The sequence below is a fragment of the Halichoerus grypus genome, chromosome 5 (genome assembly GCF_964656455.1).
Source record: "Halichoerus grypus chromosome 5, mHalGry1.hap1.1, whole genome shotgun sequence".
Taxonomy (NCBI): Eukaryota; Metazoa; Chordata; class Mammalia; order Carnivora; family Phocidae; genus Halichoerus; species Halichoerus grypus.
Genome location: NC_135716.1, coordinates 64,943,957 through 64,964,502, shown reverse-complemented (window position 1 = coordinate 64,964,502; position 20,546 = coordinate 64,943,957). Strand labels below are relative to the sequence as shown.

Sequence of the window (20,546 nt, the reverse complement as noted above, 5' to 3'; positions counted from 1 at the left end):
AATGCTAATTAAGACCAAGTCTCAAGACAAAGATCAAATAAATATTACTATCATACTCTTTGTTAAATGTCTTAATGGATTAAGGTGGTATCCAGTGAATTCTCTTATGTGGGCCAAATAGCTCATAGAAAAGAGATAAGGACTAGGTTCCACTAACTTAATAAGCTCAAACACTATAATTAAGCCTAGAGAGAAAGAGAGGCATGACTTGAAAATTATTGTAGATATAGTTGTCTCATGGAGCTAACTTAAATCACACAAAAAATTAAAAATAGTTTTTGGGGAGAAATATAACTCCCAAAGCCCTATTGCCTGGATTAAAAGAGACTGTGACTCTTTGAGCCATGAAAAAGACTTAGGATAATAATGTATCAAAATTGGTTCATTAATTGTAACAACTATACCATACTATGTATAATTTTAATAATAGTAAGAGCTAGGTATCCGGTAAATGGAACTCTCTGTACTATCTTAGCAACTTCTGTGTAAATCTAAAATTATTTTCAATTAAAATTTTATATAAAAAAATGAACGACTAAAAGTTTTTCCTCTAAGATCAAGAGCAAGCCAAGGATGTTGACTCTTGCCACTCTTATTCAACGTAGTACTGGAAGTCTTAGCAGGAGCAATCAGACAAGAAAAAGAAATAAAAGGCATTTAAATTGCTAAGGAAGAAGTAAAACTCACATTTACAGATGCCATGATACTATAAAAAGAAAATCCTAAAGACTCCACCAAAAACCTATTAGAACTAACAAATGAATTCAGCAAATTTGCAGCATATGAAATTAATAAACAGAAATCTGTTGTAATTTTATACACTAATAACAAAGTGGCAGAAAGAGAAATTAAGAAAACATCCCATTTACAATTGCATCAAAAAGAAGAAAATATCTAGGAACAAATTTAACTAAGGGAGTGGAAGACCTGTACTTTGAAAACTATAAGATATTGATGAAAGAATTGAAGATAACACAAACAAATGGAAAGATACCATGCTCATGGATTGGAAGAATATTATTAAAATATCCCTACTACCCAAAGCAATCTACAAATTTAATGCAATCACTATCAAAATACCAATAGTATTTTCAGAAAAACTAGAAAAAAGAATCCTAAATTTCATATGGAACCACAAAAGACCCCCAAATGGCCACAGCAATCTTGAGAAAGAATAAAGCTGGAGGTATTACACTCCTGACGGCAAACTATACTACAAAGCTGTAATCAAAAAAGTATGGTATTGGCACAAAAAGAAACACATAGATCAATGGACAGAACAGAACAGAGAGCCCAGGAATAAATCCATGCTTATATGGTCAATTAATCTATGACCAAGGAGACAAGAATATACAATGGGAAAAGGACAGTCTCTTTAATAAATGGTGCTGGGAAAACTGGATAGCTACATGCTATCCAATTCATGCAAAAGAATGAAACTGGACCACTTTCTTACATCATATGCAAGAAATAAATTCAAATGGATTAAAGGCCTAAATGTGAGACCTGAAACCATAAAAATCCTAAAAGAAAACATAAGCAGTCATGTCTTGAACATCAGCCTTGGCAACATTTTTTCTGGATATGTCTCCTCAGGTGAGGACAACAAAAGCAAAAATAAACTACTGTAACTACACCAAAATAAAAAGCTTTTGCACAGTGAAGGAAACCATCAACAAAATGAAAAGGTAACCTACTGAATGGGAGAGGATATTTGCAAATAACAGATCTGATAAGAAGTTAATATGCTAAATATATAAAGAACTTATACAACTCAGCAGCAAAAAACCAAACAGCTGGATTAAAAAATGGGCAGAGGATCTAAAATAGACATTTTTCCAAAGAAGACATACAGATGGCCAACAGACACATGAAAAGTTGCTCAACAAAACCATTAGGGAAATGCAAATGAAAAATATGATGAGGTATTACCTCATACCAGTAGACAAGAAATAATAAGTGTTGGTGAAGATTTGGAGAAAAAAGAACCTTTGTACACTGTTGCTGGGAATGTAAATTGGTGCAGCCACTGTGGGAGAGTAGGGAGGTTCCTCAAAAAATTAAAAATTGATATACCATATAATCTAATAATTCTACTACTGGGTATTTACCCAAAGAAAATGAAAATGCTAATTTGAAAAAATACATGCAACTCTTTGTTTACTGCTGCATTATTTACAATAGCCAAGATATGGAAGCAACCTAAGTGCCCATTGATAGATGAATGGATAAAAAAGATGTGATACACACACACACACACACACACACACAGGAGTATTACTCCAACATAAAAATGAATGAGATCTTGCCATATGTGACAACATGGATGGACCTAGGGGGTATTTATGCTCAGTGAATAAGTCAGACAGAGAAAAACAAATACCATGTGATTTCACTTACAAGTGGAATCTAAAAATCAAAACGAATAAACAAATAAACAAAGAACAACAGAAATAATCTCATAAATAGAACAAACCGTGGTTGCCAGAGGGGAGGGGGATGAGGAGATGGGTACAATAGGTGAATGAGACTGAGGCATAAACTTCCAGTTATAAAATAAGTAAGTCACAGAGATAAAAAGTATAGAACTGGGACTATAGTCAATAATGTTGTGATAATATTCATGGTGACAGATGGTAACGACTCTCGTCCTGGTGAGCACTGTGTAAAGTATAGAGTTGTTGAAGCATCAGTGTGCTGCACACCTGAAACTAATAAAACATTGTATGTCAACTATACTTCAATAATAAAAAAAAATGAACCATGAAAAATTTAAGACCCTATGGTCCCCAACATTCTGCAGGCGGGTAGCAGGATGAGGAAGCCGCTCAGCTGCCAGGGGGTACATGTTTTCCTTCAGAAGTGTCCAAGAAGGATAATGAAAATTACCTCTCAGAAGGTGGAGTCAAGAGTCATGAGAACAATGAAAAGAAAAGCTATTCCCAGGGAACAGAATTGGAGCCTAAACAAAGAACATTTCCTACCTTCAGGTTGGGGACTTGGAAACATTTGCCCAGTGGGATTTCAGAATTGCTACAGACCAGTGACTGCTTCCCCTTCTGCGCTGGGCTATTTATTTTTGCTATCCTGTGTCTGTCCTGTATGGTATGTTGAGTGGGGGTACTATTCAGCAAATTATCACTTCTGTCTCCCCTTTCTCACTTATATGAAGAATATCCTACCCTCTCCATTGATGTTGACCACATGAGTTGTTTTGGCCAATGAATGTGAGCAGAAGCTTTGAATGTGCTTGCAATATTTGACTTGACCTCTCTGCCTTTCATGTTCCCACCCCCTACGTTAAGAAGAGTTTGCCTAGGGGTACCTGGGTGGTTCAGTCATTTAGCGTCTGCCTTCAGCTCAGGTCATGATCCCAGGGTCCTGAGATCGAGCCCCACATCAGGCTCCCTGCTCCGCAGGAAGCCTGCTTCTCCCTCTCCCTCTGCTTGTGTTCCCTCTCTCGCTGTGTCTCTCTCTGTCAAATAAATAAAATCTTAAAAAAAAGAAGAAGAAGAAGAAGAAGAGTTTGCCTAGGAGCCACTGTTCCTTTAACCTCGGTCCTAGAATGAAAGACTCCTGGAACATACCTGAACCCGACCTGCAGCTCAGAGCAGGACTGCTGTAGCTGCCGAGTCAACCTGTAAGTAAGATAAAAACGTTTTGTTATTGGAAATCACTGAGAATTTTTGGTACACAACAAAAGCTGATTAATACACACAGCAAAGGTTCCCAAGGAACTGAGGGATGACTCTAGATGGGGTTTGCACATAATAAAGGTAAGGGAGAAGGTGGAAGAGAAAGTTGTAGGGTGTTTCCAGGTAATGATCCACTTTATCTCCCAAATCAGGGTAGAGTATTCCAAACATCATATTCATGGGAGACACTAGAAGTTTCTCAAATGACTAGAGTCCAGCAATTTATATCAAACTTTAATAATTAGTGATACCATTAAAATCCAGATAATAACTATAGTCCCAAACAAGGTCCTATAATATAGAAACTCCTTGGGAATGAGATTGTGATATAAAATGCTAATGAATATTAGAACTTCTTAGATCATTTTAATGCATAATACACAAATCTTAATGACACAATCTCAATTGTGTTTTTCTGATAACTATCTTGAAAGCAATCATTAAAATAGACATCTAAGGGAAAAATTAACTGCTATATTTATAGAACAAAATTTAAAAAGCACTTGTTCATCTTTTGAGCTATAAGTTTGCACCTGTAAGATGAACAAAAGTAAAATTAAAACTTTTTACTGAAAAATTACTTGCCAACAATGGCTTAATAATAATAAACTGTATCTGGTAATAACTTTAGCAATGTATTTTTTGGATATGTGATTCACTTATTATTTTAACCTTCCAAAGCCAAATTTGAATTTAGGATTTAACTCCAAAATTTTGATATTTATTTTGCACTGATACAAACTTTATACATTTAATTTCATGCAAAACAATATTTGATACAACAAAATACCAACACAACAAAATAATTCAGACTTACCCATGAAGTTTGTTTTAACAGGAATTGACCTATGTTCAATGACTGCAAACCATTTTAACAGGTTTTACTTGTTTATATAAGAGACATTTTTAAAAAAGACATTTATTTCCCATTTTTCCTGGCATTAACTAGGGACAATCTTGCCACAATTCTACTTTACAAAACTACAAGGAAGGAACACTCAATTTGATGTTCATGTGAAACATAATTACCCACTTTTCTTCCTTTACAACATGTACTCCATAGTCAGGATGACAAGCCAAAAAGTACATAATACACTGCCTGTCATTAATAACAAGTATGCTCTTTTGAAATTATTTCACAGTAACACTTATTCAAAATATTCTTTACTTGCTTTTTTTGACTATTATATTAGAGCACCTCAACAAGTATTGCCTGCTTCAAATCAAAGAGAGAAATAAAAATTCATTGAATAAATGAGTTGAGTACGTGCAATCATAAATAAGTATTGTAAATTTTAACATGTACAGTTTCATCTCTGCCCATGTCTCTTAAGGAAGTTACACTGGCAGGGTAAGGGTCTGTGTGCCAGGATTATAGAAAGATGTAGCTCTTCCATCTTGCCCTAAATAAATATCATGCATCCTTCGAGGCTCTTCACAAAACCCACATACTGAATGAAGTCTTTCTTGAGTCTCCCAAGCATATCTGATCTCTTTTTCCTTTAAATCCATAGTGTGTAATTTGCCTCTCTATAAGAATAACAAAGCTAGTAAGAGTCAAAATTATACTGACTTATCATTGAGAACTTCCAAAGTGCTTTGACCATGCTAAAGGATATTATTCACCATCTCATTTCTTCTTTACAGCACTCCTGCAAAGCAGGTATCATTATTTCCACTTTATAGATGAGGAAACTGGCAAAGAATTTGAATTTAGGATTTAACTCCAAAAATGATAGTCTTAATAATTCTGCTGGAAATAAAAGTGTTTTTTTTATTTCCTAAAATGTTTGGTATTGGCCCTCTATATAACTTTCTGTTCCTCAGAGAAGAGCCAGCCACACAACAAATGTAGTCCTATAGGGATCACCTTACAGGATCTAAACTGAGACGTCCCTGAGACTTTAGTTATGATGCAGAATAAACTGTATCTGGTAATAACTTTAGCAATGTATTTTTTGGATATGAGATTCACTTATTATTTTAACCTTCCAAAGCCAAAAATTTTAAAGCACTCAACTCAAACTACTTTTATTGGCCTGGAAATGTTTTATTGCAGTTTGGCTGACATTTTCTTTCACAAATGTCATTAGCACTGCTTAAAAATGAATTATGTTAGAGTGTACAGTACTACCTTTGTTTTGAAAAAATACTATGATTTTATGAGCACATGAGGTGGGTCTCATGGGAACCAATATTAGCAATATATAGCTTCCTGATTTTCCAGGCATGCTTATGTTTCTATTTAGCGTAAGGAGCTTGGCTTGGAAAAAGGCATAGATTTAGATTTACTTTTCTGGGATTATGTTGAATTCTCATAATAGCCTTTAAAGGACAGTCCACTACGACTTAACTATAATCTTGCACATAGGCTGTTCATATTCCTTCCTATTTTGTAGCTTTAGCTCTGGTAATTGTTGTTATGTTAACACTGGTGTTCAGTGGGTCACTGAAATCAAATTAATGCAGGCATCTGAAAAATCAAGCATCATTTGAGTTCATTCATCAATATTCTCAAATATAAAAGGTACAAAATGAAGGAAAAAGGATGCTGTTTATTATTAGCCTTGGAGAATCCTGAATGGATGGACATAGATTGTAAGCATTTTACTGGAAAAATAAAAATTATTTGTGGAAAAAAAATCCTAATTAAAGAAAATAAAAACCAAAATAAGGACAAACTTCTTCAACGAATTCTTTTCTGAGTCTTTAATAAAAATACTCAAGTCTCAAATTGCATTTCCTAGGTTTCTGGAAATGCCTGTAGATTCTCCCTAGTTTCTTGGGCTGAGTACAGGGTTCTCCAAGTGTGGTCCCAACCATTAGCTCCATCATCATCTGGGAACTTGTTAAAAATATAAAGTCTTGGGCCTCTCCTAGGCCTCCAGAACCAGAAACCTGAAGGTGGAGTAAGCAATCTGTGTTTTAACAAATTCTCCAGACACTCAGATGTTCTGCTCTGAAGTTTGGGAACCTCTGGCCTACAGAAATTGTTCTCAAACATTTCTGCACAGTAGAATCCCCTGGACGGTTTGCTTAACCATGGGTCCCTAATCCAGCCCTTAAGATTTAGTGGCAGTAAATCCAGGGAATTACCTGGGACTCTGCATTATTTTATTATTATTTTTAAATAAAGCAGGTGGTTCTGATTTAGGTGGTCTGTAGCCCACAATTTGAAAAATTCTGGCTTGAAGTGGAATTTAAGTGTTGACAAAAAGAGTATTTTTTTTTTCCCACAAAATTCCCCTCCACAATTGAGCAAAAACCTTTGAACTGACTTCCATCTATAATTTATTTAGTCTAAAGGATCCCTGCTTGCAGAGGTATTCCCTCATTCCCCCACTGTCTGAGGGACCTGAAACCTTTGTGGGCTCCATCTCTGAGGCTTTGCCCACAGCTTCCACAGGTGTAGCGTGTGTTTCATTACAGAAGCTTACACAAAAGAAGTGATGTAGTCTATACATTTGCAGGATGTAAAGTATTAAGTATATGCTCAGACAAGATAAAACACAAGTGAGGATCTAATTTTTTTTTCCTGAGATAACTGGAAGGAGATCACTTCAAGAAAAGGGACCTCAATCCTTACATATCCTGCCATGAGAATACTTTGTTCTAAAGGTGACTTTTAAACGAAGTTTTGGAAATTATTCATTTAATCCATGGACACTACTAAAAATACTAATGGAAGTAGGGGAATTGTTGGTTCACTTTATGATTCTTCTAATGAATTTCTGCTTGCTCTATAGGTCTTTCCACTTTGTGTGGTAAGAGGTAATGTAAATTTTTGGATAAAAAGAAATAAATAAAAAGAAATAAAAAGAAAGATATATGCTGTATACTGGTTTCACTACAGGAGCAATACTACAGAGATGTATATATGAACATAAATGTCCCATAGCTCCCTCCAATTTTATCTACTGAATATATTTTTCAAATAGCCTTTTTTCCCCTTAATTTAAGAATATATGCCCATTCTAAAACATCACACATAATCTCCCATTCTGAGGTAAGCACTGTTGATATTTTGGTGTAGATCTTTCAAATTTTCCCCAATATGTATATTTATTAAAAATGGTACCTACTTGGGGCACCTGGGTGACTCAGTCAGTTAGGTGTCTGCCTTCGGCTCAGGTCACGATCTCAGGGTCCTGGGATCAAGCCCCTCATTGGGCTCCCTGCTCGGGGGGGAGCCTGCTTCTCCCTCTCCCTCTGCTGCTCCCCATGCTTGTGCTCTCTCTCTCTCTGTCAAATAAATAAATAAAATCTTAGAAAAATGGTACCAACTTTTTTGTTAACTAATATGTGTGGGCATTCTTCTATATCATTAGAATGGAAAATCCTGTATTTCCTAAAGCATGATTTGTAGTATGTGCCACAACTGATGTGTGAGATTATTTTTTGGTATTGTATGAATATATTTTAAATATTTTCAGTGATTACATTTTTTGTGAGTAATTGAAAAATATAGGATATTGAGCCTGTAATTTTGCAGATGCTGCTGCTTCTGCAGATACTGTAACAAGACCAAGGAAGGAAGCACAGTTATAATCAACTTGATGAAAAATGTGTGGATTACACTGTGATCCTCAGTTATGTCCATGTATATCTCGGATGACTTCTTGGAATTGAGTGGTGGTCAACCCTGTCAGGTCCAGTTTTCCCTTTTAATGACAATGTTTTATCTCTTGTCAAATTCTGAAATGATAGTCAAAGATAGCCTGCCTATGAATTTAATAAAAGTCAATATAATGCCCTACCCTGGATAAAAGGAGAAACTAAAGAAAATAATTTGTATAAATGAATATACATTTTAGTAGTTAAATGCTTGAGCTTGACTACAGTGGAGAATATAATGGGAGATTTGCTGAGACTATGAAGATGCAAGCGTAGACAGATACAGGTGAGTTTCAGGGTGACTTCAGGGCACCATGGCTATCGGATAGGCTGATTTTTCCAAAATTGTGAACAATGTTTGGTAAAGTTGTGAAGAAAACAGAGTATGGTCTTGCCTGATGTACAAAGCTGCTATATTTCTGGAAAAATCGGTGTATAGTAAAACTGTGCAAAAATTTTGCATCTACATGTTAGAAAGATTCAGGCCTGGCTTAGGTAATTATAAATTATGAATAATATTTAGGTCTGGCTCACTAGTTTTTTCACTGACTTGGATATTCTGTGAGACATATAAAGTCACTTGGAATTATCAGTCCATTCTTGTTCACATGGGAATATGCCTGGCATTGCAGGCTAACATCTCTGGTCCCTGCCTAACAAAGCCAGGAGTGCCTCCAACCCCTGATGATTGCAACAACCAAAAACACTCACAAACTTCTGAAATGCTTTCAGGCCATAGCACAGTTCCTGAGAGCCATTAGTGAAAATCACACAGAGGGCTAGTGTGGATTCTTGTACACTGACTGTCCATGTGACAACCGTGCTCTTTTCTGAAGTACATCAAAGGGTCACTTTTTTTTTTTTTTAAAGATTTTATTTATTTATTTGAGAGAAAGAGAGAGAGAGACAGAGAAACAGCATGAGAGGGGAGAGGGTCAGAGGGAGAAGCAGGCTCCCCGCTGAGCCGGGAGCCCGACGTGGGACTCAATCCCAGGACTCCGGGATCATGACCTGAGCCGAAGGCAGTTGCTTAACCAACTGAGCCACCCAGGCGCCCTCAAAGGGTCACTTTTTGAAGTTAAAAATCATTTAGTATGCCAGGTATGTAGAAATATACATAATTGCCATTTGGAATCAGACATGCACTTCTTTTCTTTTCCTGACTCAGCCTGTTGTACATTGGTTGTCAAAAAAGATTTCTAATGCAGAAAGGTGAAGTTTATGACAGGAATAAAGGGTATTAATTGTGATTCGATTAAATCAGTCACATTTTTTGCTAGGTAGCAGCACCAAAATCAATGCATTAAAAGCATTACTTCCAGTCAATGCATTAATAGCATTACTTTGTATTCTTTTTTTAAATTGAAGAATAATTGACATACGATATTGAATTAGTTTCAAGTGTACAACATAGTGACTTGGTAGATATATACATTATGAAATGATCACAATAGTCTAGTTACCTTCCAACACCATACAAAGTTGTTAACAATATTATTGACTGTATTCCCTATGCTGTACAATATATCCCTGTCTGGAAGACTGTACCTCTTAATCATCCATCCCCCTGTCTGTCTCCCTGCTGGCAACCATCACCTTGTTCCCTGTATCTATGAGTTTCTGTTTTGTTTGTTCATTTGTTTTGCTTTTTGTGTTGCACATATAAGTGAAATCATACAGTATTTGTCTTTCTCTGTCTGACTTATTTCACTTAGTGTAATACCATCTAGGTCTATCCATGTTATTATGAATAGAAAGATTTCATTCTTTCTTATGGATGAGTATATATTGTTTATATATTAATATTAATATTAAAATAAACAAATATTATATATAATATAAATATATTAAGTCTTCCACTCCATTAGCATGGAATATCTTTCCATTTATTTGTATCATCTTTAATTTCTTTCATCAATGTCTCACAGTCTTTCACCTCCTTGGTTAAACTTATTCCTAGATATTTTCTTCCTTTTGATGCAACTGCAAATGGGATTGCTTTCTTAATTTCTCTTTTTGATAGTTCATTATTAGTGTATTAGAAACGCAACATATTTTTGTATATTGATTCATATCCTGCAACTTTACTGAATTCATTTATTAGTTCTAACAGTTTTCTTTTTTTCATGGAGTCTTTAGGGTTTTCTATATATAGTATCATGTTATTGCAAATAGTTTTCCTTCTTCCTTTCCAGTTTGGATGCCTTTTATTTCTTTTCCTTGCTGAATTGCTGTGGCTAAGACTTTTAATACTATGTTGAATAAAAGTGGAAGAGTGAGCATCCTTGTCTTGCTCCTGATCTTTGAGGAAAAGCTTTCAGTTTTTCTCCACTGAGTACGATGTTAGCTGTGGGTTTTTCATATATGGTCTTTACTGTGTTGAGGTATGTTCCCCCCACACCCATTTTGAGAGTTTTTATCATTAATGGATGTTTAGTTTTGTCAAATGCATTTTCTTCTTCTATTGAAATGATCATATGATTTTTATCCTTTGTTTTGTTAGTGTGGTGTATGACATTGATTGATTTGCAGATGTTCAACCATCCTTGCATCACTGGAATAAATCCCACTTTAATATATTGTTGAATTTGGTTTGTTAATCTTTTTTTTTTTTTTTTTTTGAGAATTTTTGCATCTATGTGCATCAGGGATATTGGCCTGTAATTTTCTTATAGTGTCCTTTGTCCAGTTTACTTATCAGGGTAATGCTGGTCTTGTATAATGAGTTTGGAAGCATTCTTTTCTCTTCAATGCTTTGGAATAGTTTGAGAAGGATAGGTATTAACTCTTCTTTAAATATTAGGTAGATTTCACCAGTGAAGCTGTCTGATCCTGGACTTTTAATAACTGATTCAATTTCATTAAGAGTGACTGTTCTGTTCATATTTTCTATTTCTTCCTGATTCAGTCTCAGAATATTCTGTTTCTAGGAATTTCCATTTCTTCTAGGCTGTCCAATTTGTTGGCAAATAATTGTTTTAGTAGTGTCTTATGATCTTCCACATATCTGTGGTATCAGTTGTAACTTCTCTGCTTTCATTTCTGACTTCATTTATTTGAGTCCTTTCTCTTTTTCTGTTGATGAATTTGGCTAAAGTTTCCTCAATTTTATTTTTTAAAGAACCAGTTTTTAATTTCATTGATCTTATCTATTGTTCTTTTAGTCTCTATTTCATTTATTTCCACTCTGATCTTTATTATTTCCTTCCTTCTACTAACTTTGGGCTTTGTTTGTTCTTCTTCTCCTAGTTCTTTCTAGGTTTAAGGTTAGATTGTTTATTTGAGACTTTTCTTGTTCTTGAGTTGGCCTGTATCACTATAAACTTTCCTCTTAGAACTGCTTTTGCGTCCCACAGATTTTGGAATGTTGTGTTTTTATTTTCATTTGTCACAGGATATTTTTTTATTTCCTGTTTGACTTTTTTCACTGACCCATTGATTGTTTAGTAGCATGTTGTTTAGTCTCCATGTTTGTTTTCCCAGTTTTCTTCTTGTAATTGATTTCTAGTTTCATACCGTTGTGATCAGAAAAGATGCTTGATATGATTTTAATCTTGAATCTAATGAAGCTTTTGTGGCCTGAAATGTAATCTATACTGAAGAATGTTTCATGTGCACCTGAGCAGAATGTATATTCTGCTGTCTTCGATGCAATGTTCTGTATATATCGATTACATCCATCTAGTCTAATGTGTCATTTAGAGCCAATGTTTTTTAATTTCCATCTAGATGATCTATCCATTGATGTAAGTGGAGTGTTAAAGTCCCCTATTATTATTGTATTATTGTCAATTTCTCCCTCTGTGTCTGTTAATATTTGCTTTATATATTTAGGTGCTCCTATGTTGGGTGCATAAATATTTATAATTATTATATCTTCTTGTTGTATTACTCCTTTTGTCTCTTACGGCTTTTGTTTTAAAGTCTATTTTGGGGCACCTGGGTGGCTCAGTCTGTTGGGCATCTGCCTTCTGGCTTGGGTCATGATCCTGGGGTCCTGGGATTGAGCCCCATGGTGGGCTCCCTGCTCAGCGGGGAGTCTGCTTCTCCCTCTCCCTGCTCATGCTCTCTCTCTCTCTCAAATAAATAAAATCTTAAAAAAATAAAAATAAAAAAAAATAAAGTCTATTTTGTCTGATATACTTATTGCTACCCCAGCTTTCTTTTTGTTTCTATTTGCATAGAATATCTTCTTCTATCCCTTCACTTTCAGTCTGTGTGTCTTTAGATCTGAAGTGAGATCTGAGTCTCTTGTAGGCAGCATATAGATGGGTCTTGTTTTCTCTTTTTAATCTATTCACCCACCTTTTCTTTTGATTAGAACATTTAATCCATTTACATTTAAAATAATTATCGATAGGTATGTATTTATTTCCATTTTGTTAATTGTTTTCTGATTGTTTTGTAGATCTTTTTTTTGTATATGAAAATTTAATATTGTCATGTTTTCACCATCAAAACTTATGATCTTGGTCTTTCCTTCTTGCCTTTGTATAAGGTCAAAAGAGAGACATTGGGTACTTTGACAACCTTAAAGCAAACGCCAGGAATGTCACTGACAGCATGACCTTTGCGACCAAATCCAGTAACCAGAACCTCATCATTTTCCTCAATAAAATTCAAACAACTGTGTTGGGTTACAAAGGCTGTGGGTTTTTTTTTTTTCTTTTCTTTTCTTTTTTTTTTTTTTTGCCATTCTTGATCAGCTGGACCTGACACACTTCCTGATGGCAGAATTTGGCTGTTTGGCTTCAACCCCTACTTTTTCCAGCACAATTCCCTTCGTATGGGAAATGCTTCCAAAAGGGTTGGCCTTCAGGGCTGTGCTCACATGGGCTTTCTTGTACTGTTTATCATACCACTTCTGATCTTGGTGGCTATGGAGCTTCCTGGAAGTATGAAGACCATGACACTTGCCCATCCTGCCAGTGCCATGGGCCTGAGCAAAAGAGCTGTAGTTCTTTTCTGTTCCTTTCTTCTTGTCTTGTCCCTTCCCTTGTGATCTGATGATTTTCTTTAGTGTTATGTTTGGATTTCTTTCTCTTTATTTTTTTGTGTATCTATTATAGGTTTTTGGCTTGTGGTTATCATGAGGGTCATATATAACAACCTATGTATTTAGTACTCTTTTAAGTTGGTGGTCACTTAAGTTGGAACACATTATAAAAACACTACTTTTTTATTCCCTATCCACCATGTTTTATGTTTTTGATGTCATATTTTACATCTTTTTATTTTGTGTTGGTGTTGTCCTACAGGTCCCTTTAACTATCTTCATTTTTAAAAATTCTTTTTTCTTTTCAATTTGGGTGATTTCTACTACCCTGTCTTCCAGATTGCAGATCCATTATTCTGTATCACTTAATCTGCTGTTTATTCCCTCTAGTGTATTGTTGATTTCTGTTATTATATCCCATAGCTCTGATTGGTACTTTCTTACATTCTGTCTCTTTATTGAAGTTCTCACTGTGTTCATCCAATCTTCTCCTGAGTTCATAAAGTAAACGTCTTTATGACAATTACTTTGAACTCTATTGGGTAGATTGCTTATCTCTGCTTTGTTCAGTTCTTTTCCTGAGGTCTTGTCTTGTTCTTTCACTTGGAATATATTCCTCACTCTCCTATTTTGCCTAACTCTGTTTCTGTATATTAGATAATTCAGCTACATCTCCCAGGCTTAAAGAAGTGGCCTTATGTAGGGGTGTCCTGTGGGGGCCCAGAAGTGCAGTTCCCCTGGTCACCAGAACTAGGTGTTCCAGGGGTGTCCTGTGTGTGGGCTGCATGCCCCCTCCTGTTGTGGCAGGGTCATGACTGCTGCAGGTATAGTGGTGGGTGGGACTGGCCCAGAGCCAGACTTTGTTATATCTGTTTTTATAGTTATCTGATACCGAAGGTAATTATACTACATTTCTACTTATGTAGTGATAAAAAAATTACCTTTAAATTCTCTTATTTCAGTAAAGCGTGAGAGTTAATTTAAAGAAGATATTAAGTAGATATTAGTGCAGATGGTGCTATTGCAAAGATAGCACATGAATGATTAAAGTTCTGGAAAACTTCACCCACAACATTATTTTCATGAGTTAAACATAATCCACTTTACCAGTTTTCTAATATTGAGCTTTTAATTTGTTTTCTATTATAAATAATGCTTCAAAGAATGAACCTCTTCTAGCTAAATATTATTCATATCCATGATAATTCTCTTAGGAGAATTCACAGATGTGGAATTGTCAGGTAGAAGGGCAATGGTTGTATTATTTTAAAGTTTGAAATTAGTGTTCACTAACCATTTCTCTAAGTTTTTATTGAGACACGTAGGAGGTTAGTAAAGCAGTATTTATGACCCAGAGGAATACTTTCTTCTTTGTTAATCAAAAGGTTGCCTAATGCAATTGCCTTCAAGTGACTTCCAGGACCACATGACAATTCCTCCCACCCTGGGGAAGCCCCGTGGTAGGAAAAATGCTTGGTTGGAAGATCTAGTTTGTAGCTGATGTTACTCTTTCCACTTAATTAGCTTTGTGATCTTGTGCAAGTCACAACCTCTCTAAGTTATAATTTTCGCACTCATAAAATTGTACTAAAAATAATACACTGTTTACCTCACTGAGCTGTGAAGATTAAATGAAATGATATATGTGAAAATGGCTTGTAAATGCTAAAACATGATGTAAAATGTTAGTTGTTGGTGTTATAAAAGTGTAATATATGTTCCCCTCTTGAGAGATTTTGCAAGTACACGTCTCTGGCTTCACAGATACAAGTCATCTCATGCAATGCAGATAATTTTTTAATGCCATATGGAGACAGTATCGAGAGAAAGTGAATGGTATGAAAGAGAGTTAAATTCCAGTGAAAACCCTGTCCTCTTCCCATGATACACATTATCTGAATGGTTTCTTGTCATGGGTGGATTCAGGTAAAAATCATCCAAGCTGTCTATCAGAGAACAATGATGTTGACAAAATCCAGAGAGTAGAGCCCAACATGAGTGCAGTGTGTTCAGAAGGACAGGGGGCTAACACTGAGGGCACCTGGGTTTAGATTTAGCTCTGCCACTTAACTACCTGGAATCTGAATTTTCTCATCTGTAAAATAAGGGAGTTTGATTAAAATCTAGTCACTAGGTCTCCAAGGTCTCTGCTCATAGTAAGAGTCTATGATTCTGCGGCTCAGTTAAGAAATAAAGGGATTAGGGGCACTTGGATGGCTCAGTCGGTTAAGCGGCTGCCTTTGGCTCAGGTCATGATCCCAGGGTCCTAGGATCGAGTCCCGCATTGGGCTCCTTGCCCAGTGGGGCGCTGCTGCTCTCCCTGCTCATGTGCTCTCTCTCTCTCTCTCTCTCTGTCAAATAAATAAATAAAATCTTTGGGGGAAAAAAAGAAGAAATAAAGGGATTAACCTTCCCAAACTCCCATCCTGGGCAAGACAGAAAATGCTGAAGCTAGAAGGTCTCAGCTGGGCCTTTGGGAGGAGCAAAGATTCTACTCTGTGACATCATAATATCCAGCCCAGGCTTAGCCATGGCTACTGAGTAGAAGGTAACAGAAGGTTCAGCTATTGATATATGAGAGGTGGGACGCTACCTGACTGAGCTAGAAGGAATCAGCCAGCCATGCCTCCAGTTCAGGTATGTAACAATTGCTAAGCTTAGAACAGAAATTGCTGGTATCTAAGAAAACAGGAGGAGAAGACCATAAGATGACTGTATCTTCAGGCTTAGGAACAATAGTATAAGCACAGAGACTATGCACCAGATACTTTAAAGTGAGCAGAAAAAAGGCCAAAGATAGTCCCACCAGAAAGAGAGCTGAGGTGCATCCTCCCAACAGCCAGACTTATTTATTGTCATGAAGCCAGATGAGGACATTTCCAAGGCTGTTAGCCCCTCACTGTTCTCTCCCCAACCATTGCAAAAATGCAAAAGAAACAGTTACCTCAAGAAGTCAGTGTAAAATTTCTTTGTAAAGTAGTTTACATTTATTGCCTGGTAATGTTTATTCTTTTAATAGCTTCTCCCCAAAATGACAGGGAAAAATAACTAAACAAAAAATAAGTTAACTTAAAGAAGTATTTTAATAGAAGATAGTATAAAAATAAAAACAAAAGTAATAAAAAGAGGAGAAATAAATTTATTATGGGTTAGCAACCAAGATTAATTCTAAAGTCTGGTTCTGAGATTTCAAGGCTTAAAAGGCAAAAAGGCCATCATCTCCTATAAACAGTGAAAGAGAAGGGCCTTATGGTTGAGAAGCAGGTAAAATAGTTCAGCTGGAACCATTTACAGCTCCTCGCCCTCTAAAGCACTCACGCCGGTGAAATCATCACTGGGGATGCGGACATTTCTGTTTTCTTTACCTTGCCTTGGGGTTTTGGCTTCTAAAGTATTTGTTTCTTCCTGGAGTCTTGGGGCCCTGAGAGGCTCGAGTGACGGGCAAATAGCTGTTCTGTTTACCAGTAGGGCGGGCATGGGGTGGGTGCCAGGTCCTGACTCATCTCCATTGGCCTCTCTCCGTGTCTCAGCACACTGAGACCCCGGAACCGAGTACAGGACTGTTCAGGCAGGCACGCTGAGATTTGCCTGCAAGAGCTAAGTTTATTGCCACATTCCCTCAGTAGAAGCAGCAGGCTAGTGTTCTGACAGGTAGATTAGTTACCCACAGGAGACCCCACCAGCAATAGACAAGGAGAGGGGAGACCCAATCTCTAACCACAGGACACAATTTTAACACTCTTTGGTCTCCAACACATCAGGAATAAATATATCTCAGCAGTAAGACCAACACTGTATACACCATAAAAGTAATAATAACCCAAAACATGTCAATAAATCCAGAGGTCGAGATAAAAACAAAATGTACTTTCACATTAACTCTAGTATATATCCAACTTCCCTCTAGAGAAGGCACTATAATTTTTACAATTTCATTATGACCCAACCTCTTAGGTCCTTGCAAATTAAAACTTCATCAGTCCAATTTTTAGAATTCATTCTTAGTCAGTGACAACGAAGTTTAGGTCTAACCTAAAATAATATCCAAAAAACATAGAATGTCCTAACTTGTCGATACATATTTATTGACTATAATGTTCTCTGACCATTGTGTTAGTCACATACCACAGAATTTTAAGAGTTGGAAGGGAACTAAGAGATCATCCATTCCAATGTCTTCATTTCCAGAAGAAAAAACCAGCATAGAGAAGTTGTGTCTTGACTTAGGTCATTAAGCTAGTGAGTGCTAGCTTGGGGACCATAGCTTAAAGCCTCTTACTTTCATCCTGGTGGCTCCTTCAATACTCCCTGCTCCTAATTCATGCTGAATGAATTTATTGGTTCTTATTTCAGCTATTTTAGAATATCCTAAGAGAGGAAATCTCATTTTACCCCCTTGATGTGGTTATTGGTAAATTCAAGTATTCTATGTAGGTGACACTAATCACCAAAGCTCTCCTAGCCTTTACAACCCAAATAAAATAAGCTTTGGTCAAGGTCAAGAAAAGGCACCCAAGACCCCATAGATAACAATGAAAATAAATCCTGGGCAATCGACAAGTTACTCTGCCTTGAGGCCGGATTAGGAGTAGTTTGCTGGAAAAAAAAAAAAAAAGGCATTTATACCATTAACTGCGTTTTTGCTTTATAATAAATATGCAAACTTTCTGTGGCCTTGTCTTTTCCAGTTTAGGTAGATCACTTTGTTTATGTATATGTGTGTGCATACTCTGTGATATATATATATGTGTACTCCATAAATAAATGTATATATGAGTGGAACACTTCATCTGGCAGGTGTGGATATTATACCATCTGTGGTAACTGGCCTATCCTTATTACCTAATATGTCTCCTTTATAAGCCTTTCCTAACTTATCCTGCAAATTAATATTTTATTTGGAATTACTTTGATAACTTAGGAGCTGCCTTAGATTTGTTTGTTTTATGTAGAGCTGTATATGTCTTGCATCTCTAATTAATCTGTAAGTTTGAGCCCAGGCACTCCCTGGATACAGACACTCAGAGCTTTTTCCAATTCAATTCACTGCAAATATATTAATATCTGTCTAAAGTCTCCAAATTTGAAAGAAAATGAAATGAAGAATTGCTAAGTATAAATATAGATCTTGTTTTCATAGTCATCAGTTCCAGAGGTCTGATGAATATTTTCTAGGTCACTAGATTGTTTTTTAACCAACTGAAAAATATATGTCCTGTAAGGATCTTCCATGTTTCTAGCTATCCACACAGATTATCTTTAACAAAAAGAATTATTAAATGATCACTAATAGAAAAGAACATTCCATCATGACATAGGGTTTAAACAGGGCTGTGGTAGTATCTTTCAGCTTCCATATTAATTTCAAAGGTTGTGTAATATATTGAGTAATTTTGTACATACTATAGCATAAAACTACAGGAGAAAGTTGATTATGAAAAATGGAAGGATAAAAAGAGCTTTAGTTTCAGATTCTTCATTGTGGGTATTGAACTCTCAAATCTCTCCAGTAAACCGGAAACACAGGTATGCCAAGTGAACTTTTGAAGTGTTTTCCATCAAATTACCCAAAAAGATGCATCCTGATAAGTCTTATTTAACAGCCTTGGGGAAAAAAAAAAAAAAAAGTAAAGAAAGCTACCTCGCTAGAGATCAAGACATTTGATTCTTTCTGTTGCTGCCACCACCTGGGGTGCCTTGGCATCTGGCCCCACCTGGATCTCTGACATATACAGGACTTTCCTTTATCCCAGCCCAGCCTCCATGCCTGTTCTCCTAAGAATTGTGCAATGAGACCTTTGTAACCTGAGGCCTGTGAAGTCTGGAAAGGAATGTGACACAGAGCCCACAGATGTTGCTGCCACCAGGGCAAAGAAGGACCTTTCCTGCTGGTCACCTGGTGCCTGGGGAATCTCAGAAGGGGAAAGGTATGCTCTAAAAGGAGTGGGAATGGAGCCCTTAGCAAGACTGTGAAGGAATCACTCCAGTGTCTTTTCCCCCTTGTCTTTGCCAACCTCCAGAGTCATGCTTCATGCTGTTCCCAAGAGTAGTCTCAGATCCATTTTTGAACCACCTCCTTTCCTACTCCTAACTGTACTCCTGTTGAAAGCTATGAGCTGTAGGTCTCATTCTTCCAATGCCCCTGTACATGCTGAAGGGTGATCTTAATGGGGGGTTCCATATTAAATAGTGATGTCGATGGTAGACTGACAGGCACTTCTGGCAAGACAGCTAGAGAGATCTTGTGATCTGAGGCCTATTGGTACTTACCAGCTAGCAACAAAATCTCTTCTCCCCACCGCCCCCACATATAACTTCCTCCATCATGACAAGTGCACAATCTGCCCACTGGCAATACTTGGGGTTGTTCCACCTTCATTCCTCTACCCAGGGAATTATGTAATGAGCTGAGTCATGAAGACCCCTCTTTTAAGTTGCCCAAACATCTCAATGGCCACACAAGTGGACCTCTAACTAAAAAGAAGAACTAAAAGGAAGTGAAAGACTTAACCCTCAGTCTTACACTGTTTAGTACAACTAAATATAATTAACTGTAAAGGACAAGTCCTGTATTTTATCAATATTGCTTATAAGCCAAAGGTGGTGCCTGAAAAACAGACTTTTTAGCCAGTTGAGAAGACAACTTCCTTGACAATTAGAATACCAGTATTCCTCTCCTCCTTTTAAGCATATTTAGAATGCAAAGTCATTATTATTAGAAGAGGGGGGAAAGCATTTCTTTTATGTTAGAATAGGTTTCTTTCTATGTTAGGAACTGATACTATCTCACACCTCTAACCAACATATTATCTCTTGATTACTCTGTCCTTTCAAGGTGGTTACTGTCCTTTCTCCTTTCTTCCCCAGTGTCAGTTTCAATCCACTTTGTATTTTTTGAAAACTTAATATATGACAATTAAAAAAACTAAATGTTGGGCATAAATTGGGCTCTTAAAGAATTAAGACTTTAGTTAAGGAGACAAGATATACACCTGTGAAGAGTTCAAAAGCAAAAAAGGAACTGCATAACTATGTGAAAAATGTTTACATTGTGGACTTCAAAGTGCCCCAGGGGCTGAGTGCAGAGTAGAAGTGAAATTGTCCTGAGAGTTTAGGTTGCTCATCACAGCAGAACCGGGACTTGAAGAGAAAGAGTAGTGATTAACACAAGCTTGGAGAGAAAAACAATTTTCTAGTGCAAATTTCACCCGGGGCACAACAGGTCTTCATAGACCTTATCT

At 36.5% G+C, this 20,546-nt stretch overlaps 1 long non-coding RNA gene across 1 annotated transcript in view; it reads right to left on the bottom strand.

The window, feature by feature from the left end:
• The window catches only part of LOC118534288 (uncharacterized), a 56,961-nt gene extending 49,051 nt beyond the window's left edge, over positions 1-7,910 (bottom strand). The window contains exons 1-2 of the long non-coding RNA XR_013447861.1: positions 7,778-7,910; positions 3,588-3,638 (exon numbers count right to left, since the gene is read on the bottom strand). This is a non-coding gene — a long non-coding RNA (uncharacterized LOC118534288). The remainder of the gene's footprint in view (positions 1-3,587; positions 3,639-7,777) is intronic.
• Positions 7,911-20,546: the final 12,636 nt, after the last annotated feature.